At 41.1% G+C, this 6,937-nt stretch overlaps 1 protein-coding gene and 1 long non-coding RNA gene across 5 annotated transcripts in view; both read right to left on the bottom strand.

The window, feature by feature from the left end:
* LOC111970835 (CD48 antigen-like) overlaps positions 1 to 6,937 on the bottom strand; it is a 176,847-nt gene that overhangs the window by 79,268 nt on the left and 90,642 nt on the right. The window lies entirely within an intron of this gene.
* The window catches only part of LOC139028455 (uncharacterized), a 33,528-nt gene that overhangs the window by 11,751 nt on the left and 14,840 nt on the right, over positions 1 to 6,937 (bottom strand). The window lies entirely within an intron of this gene.

A 6,937-nucleotide genomic window follows, 5' to 3' on the forward strand; every position in this document is an offset into this window, starting at 1 on the left:
TCTTCTCCGAACCTCGTACCAGAGAAAATTAACATAAAACTAAGCCAAGATCAGTACTGTACACAGGAATTTACAACCCAATGAATGCGGAGCGCGTTTCCAGTCATCACACAAATAAGCTGCAGGGGAGGTTACTTTCTGCGTTGTTCGCTTATATAAAATATCAAATTTAATTAATCTAAGAAAACGCTTTTCCAGGGCAGTTGGAAATAGTATTATTCTTTTCTTCTGCTCTAGCAGAATCTGTGCTAATCTGAATCCCCGACGCACAGAGAGGAAACCTGTAGACAGTTATGCTGGAGAACAAACAAAAAAAAACTATGGAATATTCTCATAAGCAAGGACACTGTTTCTTAGACGTTCTCTGAACTATTTGTGAACATTCCCAATGTCAAACCAGTGGGAGAACATTCCTAGAACATCACCAAAAACGTAATGAAATGACCAAACTTTTAGGAAACATTCTGTAAACAGTATTGAAATACCAAGAAAATAACCTTTTTTTTTTTGTGAAGATCGTTAAATTGTGCTCCAGAATTTTCCGAGTAAGACAAGCAAACCATTATGCCCATTTCCCAGAAGTTTGATGGGAAGGGCGAAGCCAAGATAACCACAATATTGCGATACCATCTCGCTCTCACCAAGTTGAAAATCATATGGTTCTCAGAACTATTAGTGTGAGTGCTCAGCTCGGTTACAACTGTAAATGTGATTCATGTCAGACTGAAGTGAGAACAGTGTGGCTTTCCTTATTGTTGTTCACCAGATTCACCGAGACATCTGTTTAAGGGCAGCAGTCGTGTATGGTCTTGCCTGTGAATAGCCGGAGCCAGTTCTGCCTTTTACCGTACCCCCCGATCCAAATCAGTGGATCTTTAACCAACCAGAAGAGAAGATGACACTTTCATGACAAACTTATATATTTTCTCTTATATCTTAATTAAGCCCTATCTCTGCATATCTACATTATTCTCTTTTTCATGACTACAACTTTTATCCACTTCCTCCAGATTGAAGTTTAAGCCTGTGTGTTGGCCAGTGTGTGCTAGTTCTACTATAGTCTCATCAATGACCTGACCTCACTGATTAACTGTGAATACTACCATGTAGCTCTACTTATTCAGACGTAATCATTAACTTACAACACTCTCAACAATACCGGCCACCATTTATAGCTGAGAGCACCTTTCTATAGTAGATGCTATTGCTGAACTTGTTAATACACTGCGTCAAAAAAAATAAAAAGGGAACCACTTAAACAACACAATGTAACTCCAATTCAAATCACAACTTCTGTGTGAAATCAACTTCTGTCTTCATACAAAAACTCTTATTTCTTATTCGTTTTTGAAGTTACAAGCCTGAAACTGAACATAGACTGCTGACACCATGTGAGTGTGGGAAACAGTGTGGGAAACAGAAGAGGTGTGTTTGAGAATGGTGGAGGGGGGGGTAAGGGTAGGCCATGGTGAAGAGGTGGGTTTGTAGGCGGGACTGAAAGATGACGATGGACTCAGAGTCATGGATGGCTGGAGGGAGGGAGTTCCAGAGCCTAGGAGCAACCCTGGAGAAGGCCATGTCACTGAWACTCTGGAGCTTGGACCTGGGGATGACAAGGTGGCCAARTGTGGTTGAGGGGAGAGAGCATGAGGGCTAGTAGGAGAGAAMAAGGTCAGAGAGCTAAGGGGTAGCAAGGTGGGGGAGAGCTTTTTAGGTCAGGAAGATCTTGTAATTAATGCGGTGGGKGACAGGGAGCCAGTGGAGTTCACAGAGGATGGGGGYTGATATGCTGCCAGGATGATTTAGTGTGGGTTAGAAGATGGGCTGCTGAGATTTGAACCATTTGGGGCTTATCGAGGGAGTTTGTGTTAGTGCCGGGGAGTAGTGAGTTGCAATAGTCTATTCGGGAGAAGATGAAAGCATGGATGAGAGTTTCAGGCTGGCAGGACAGGAGAGGGAGGGGCWGACTTTGGCGAATTTGGTTAAGTGGAATAATTRGTTTTTTACAGTCTGACGGATGTGGTGGTTGAGGGATAGGGTCTTAAGGTAGACAAACATACATATTTCTGTCCAAATACCTTTCACAATTGCCTCATACAACCTGGATTGTTGCCATTGAGGTCTGATTCATCATACCACTGTGAGGACACAGTGCAGTTGACGACAAAATGTTATCCTTCTTCTCTTGCTGAGGAGTAGCAGGGGGTACACTCCTACCTTGTGGAACCTATGTACCTGGAATCATTAATGACAAAATAACTTCCAGAAACAAATATCAGTCAAATTATGACATTTAGATTTACAGTCTTAATGACTCAATGGACAACAACAAATACGCTAGAACTGCAGAAACTTGAGGAAAACATAATAAGCTTACCAGCTTGTTTGCTTTTTAAATTTTTGCACTAAACATGACATACCAAATCTAACTGCCTCTAGCTCAGACCCTGAAGCAAGGATATGCATATTCTTGGTACCATTTGAAAAGAAGCACTTTGAAGTTTGTGGAAATGTGAATTGAATGTAGGAGAATATAACACAATAGATCTGGTAGAAGAAAATAGAAAGAAAAAAACATTTTTTACCATCATGTCTGAAATGCAAGAGAAAGGCCATAATGTATTATTCCAGCCCAGGTGTAATTTAGATTTTGGCCACTAGATGGCAGCKGTGTATATGRAAAGTGTTAGACTGATCCAATGAACCATTGRATGTKTGTTAAAAATMTATCAAGACTGCCCAAATGTGCCTAATTTGTTTATTAATAACTTTTCATGTTCAAAACTGTGCACTCTGCTCAAACAATAGCATYGTATTATTTCACTGTAGTAGCTACTGTAAATTGGACAGTGCAGTTAGATTAACAAGAAATTAAGCTTTCTGCCAATATCAGATATGTCTATGTCCTGAGAAATGTTCTTGTTACTTACAACCTCACYCTAATCACATTAGCCTACGTTAGCTCAACCGTCCTGCAGGGGAACCACCAATCCTGAAGAAGTTAATTCTTAGGGATAGCCCCCTTTTTTTCAATTTTTGCCTAAATGACATACCCAAACCTAACTGCCTGTAGCACAGCCTGAAGCAGGATATGCATATTCTTGGTACATTTGAAAGGAAACACTTTGAAGTTTGTGGAAATGTGAATTGAATGTAGGAGAATATAACCCAATAGATCTGGTAGAAGAAAATACAAAGAAAAAAAAACCTGTCTTTTTCTACCACCATCTTTGAAATGCAAGAGAAAGTCCCAGTCTAGCCATCACTCTGGTTGTAATTCTGATAGTGTCCACAAGATGGCAGCAGTGTATGTGCAAAGTTTCAGATGGAAAACTTCAAGTATGAGTGAACAAAAATACTTTTAGTGTGAAGTCCCCTGATACATTGGCAAATCGTGAAGGAACATTCATTCCATTTTCTGCAAGAATATCGTAAAATCTGTATACTTGGGCTTTGATATAGCTTTCCAAGTATTACTAACCATATTATAAGTTCAACGTTTGCAAAACTTCATAACTCTGAATATCCTTATAATTTTGTCCAAAATGAAAAGGCATGCTGTCGTACAAGGTTAGTAGCTACATTTTACGACAATACATGTTTCCGGATACCCCGTAAGCCCAGCTCCTTGCTATCTAGCTAGCTTGATTGACCCCGATTGGTGCTTATTTGACAAAGATAGTCGTTCAAGTGATGGCCGCCGAGTCATCAGTGTGCCATGAAGCGTCGCCTCTGACCAAATATGGTGTCCTATAGGATATACTACACCCTGAAAATACTGAAGTCTTGCTACCTTCTAGAATCTTTGAGGAATACATACGAACACGATTGACTTTGACTCGTTCAAACAATGTTTAGGGGAGATTTTCAGATTCCTTTCTTTGCAAATGAACAAGTGGAAATACAAAATTGATGTGCATGCTATATGGACCTTTTTAGGATATGAAAAAAGATTTTATCTAACAAAACGACACTTCATGTTATCTCTGGTACCTTTCGATGATAGAATGTAAGTACACATTTCACCTCAGAGGGACTTTATCAAACCTATCTCAAAGAATAAAGTGTTTTGTTGTTAGGAACCTCCTCAAACAATAGCATGATTTTTTTTGCAGTAATAGCTACTGTAAATTGGACAGTGCAGTTACTTAACAAGAATTTAAGAATTCAGCCGATATAAGACACTTAATGTACCGACATTGTTGTTCTTCTAAAATCTGCGATTTTGACATAACGTGCAGCATGATTTCAAACTGTCCCGTTGACGGAACGCCGATCCTTTTAAATGACAAAATTTTAACAGAACTAAAAACTGGATATACCAGGTTAGTGGTCTTGCCAACAAATGTTCTGACCAATCTGGTGGCAACTAGTGTACGCTGCTGTACCGCTTACTATGGTCGATAATTGGTCAATCACAGATTGATGTACAGATATATTTGAGAACAAATGTATTTAAAATCCAGGTGACAAAATTCTTATGTGAAAACATATTTGCTCAGATATACCAGAGTTTATTTATTTTATTTCACCTTTATTTAACCAGGTAGGCTAGTTGAGAACAAGTTCTCATTTACAACTGTGACCTGGCCAAGATAAAGCACAGCAGTTCGCACATACAACAACACAGAGTTACACATGGAATACACAAACATGCAGTCAATTAATACAGTAGAAAATAAAATATATATTACAATGTTGGCAAATGAGGTAAGATAAGGGAGGTAAACCAAATAAATAGGCATGGTGGCGAAGTAATTCCAATATAGCAATTAAACACTGGAAAGGTAGATGTGCACAAGATGAATGTGCAAGTAGCGATACTGGGGTGCAAAGGAGCAAGATAAATAATAAATACAGTATGGGATGAGGTAGTTGGATGGGCTGTTTACAGATGGGCTATGTACAGGTGCAATGATCTGTGAGCTGCTCTGATAGCTGAGATGCAGCTTCAGTGATTTTGCAGTTCGTTCCAGTCATTGGCAGCAGAGAACTGAAGGAGAGCGACAAATGAGGAATTGGCTTTGGGGGTGACCAGTGAGATATACCTGCTTGAGCGCGTGCTACGGGTGGGTGCTGCTATGGTGACCAGTGAGCTGAGATAAGGCAGAGCTTTACATAGCAGAGACTTGTAGATGACCTGGAGCCAGTGGGTTGGTGACGAGAATGAAGCGAGGGCCAGCCAATGATAGCGTACAGGTTGCAGTGGTGGGTAGTATATGGGCTTTGTGACAAAACGGATGGCACTGTGATAGACTGCATCCAATTTGTTGAGTAGAGTGTTGGAGCCTATTTTATAAATGACATCACCGATGGATCGGTAGGATGGTCAGTTTTACGAGGGTATGTTTGGCAGCATGAGTGAAGGATGCTTTGTTGCGAAATAGGAAGCCAATTCTAGATTTAATTTTGGATTGGAGATGCTTAATGTGAGTCTGGATGGAGAGTTTACAGTCTAACCAGACACCTAGGTTTTTGTAGTTGTCCACATATTCCAAGTCAGAACCGTCCAGAGTAGTGGATGTCTGGACGGGTCAGGTGCGGGCAGTGATGGTTGAAGAGCATGCATTTAGTTTTACCAGCATTAAGAGCAGTTGGAGGCCACGGAAGGAGAGTTGTATGGCATTGAAGCTCGGCTGGAGGTTAGTTAACACAGTGTCCAAAGAAGGGCCAGAAGTATACAGAAGGTGTCGTCTGGTAGAGGTGGATCAGAGAGTCACCAGCAAGCAAGAGCGACATCATTGATGTATACAGAGAAGAGTCAGCCCCATCATAGACTGCCAGAGGTCCGGACAACAGCCCCTCGATTTGACACACTGAACTCTATTCAGAGAAGTATTGGTGAACCAGGCGAGGGAATCATTTGAAGACCAAGGCTGTTGAGTCTGCCAATAAGAATGTGGTGATTGACAGAGTCGAAAAGCCTTGGCCAGGTCGATGAATACGGCTGCACAGTAATGTCTCTTACGATGGTGTATGATAATCGTTTAGGACCTTGAGCGTGGCTAAGGTGCACCCATGACCAGCTCTGAAACCGGATTGCATAGCAGAGAAGGTACGGTGGGATTCAAAATGGTGGTAATCTGTTTGTTAACTTGGCTTTCGAAGACCTTACAAAGGCAGGAGGATAGATATAGGTCTGTAGCAGTTTGGGTCTAGAGTGTCTCCCCTTGAAGAGAGGGATGATCGCGGCAGCTTCCAATCTTTGGGAATCTCAACGATACGAAAGAGAGGTTGAACAGGCTAGTAATAGGGGTTGCAACAATTTCCAGATATTTTAGAAAGAGAGGGTCCAGATTGTCTAGCCCGGCTGATTTGTAGGGTCCAGATTTTGCGCTCTTTCAGAACATCAGCTCTCTGGATTTGGGTGAAGGAGAAATGGGGAGGCTTGGGCGAGTTGCTGTGGGGACTGCAGGGCTGTTGACCGGGGTAGGGTAGCCAGGTGGAAAGCAGGGTAGCCAGTGGAAAGCATGGCCAGCCGTATGGTAATTTGATGGTAATTTAAGGAATTTGATGAAGATAAACACTGTGTTTCGTTCAAATTAAAATATTATAGTACTAAAACAAATACACATACACCATTGTTGTTAGTAATACAACATCTAGAATCGGGTCTCTCTTAGAAAAAACATCTCAGTACTGCAGAGCTCTCTCTTTAATAATACAACATCTCAGTACGCAGAGCTCTCTCTTAATAATACAACATCTCAGTACGCAGAGCTCTCTCTTAATAATACAACATTCTCAGTACTGCAGAGCTCTCTCTTAATATACAACATCTCAGTACTGCAGAGCTCTCTCTTAATAATACAACACTCAGTACGGCAGAGCTCTCTCTTAATAATCAACATCTCAGTACGCAGAGCCTTCTCTTAATAATACAACATCTCAGTACTGCAGAGCTCTCTCTTAATAATACAACATCTCAGTACTGCAG

This window comes from Salvelinus sp. IW2-2015, linkage group LG12, assembly GCF_002910315.2.
Source record: "Salvelinus sp. IW2-2015 linkage group LG12, ASM291031v2, whole genome shotgun sequence".
Lineage (NCBI taxonomy): Eukaryota > Metazoa > Chordata > Actinopteri > Salmoniformes > Salmonidae > Salvelinus > Salvelinus sp. IW2-2015.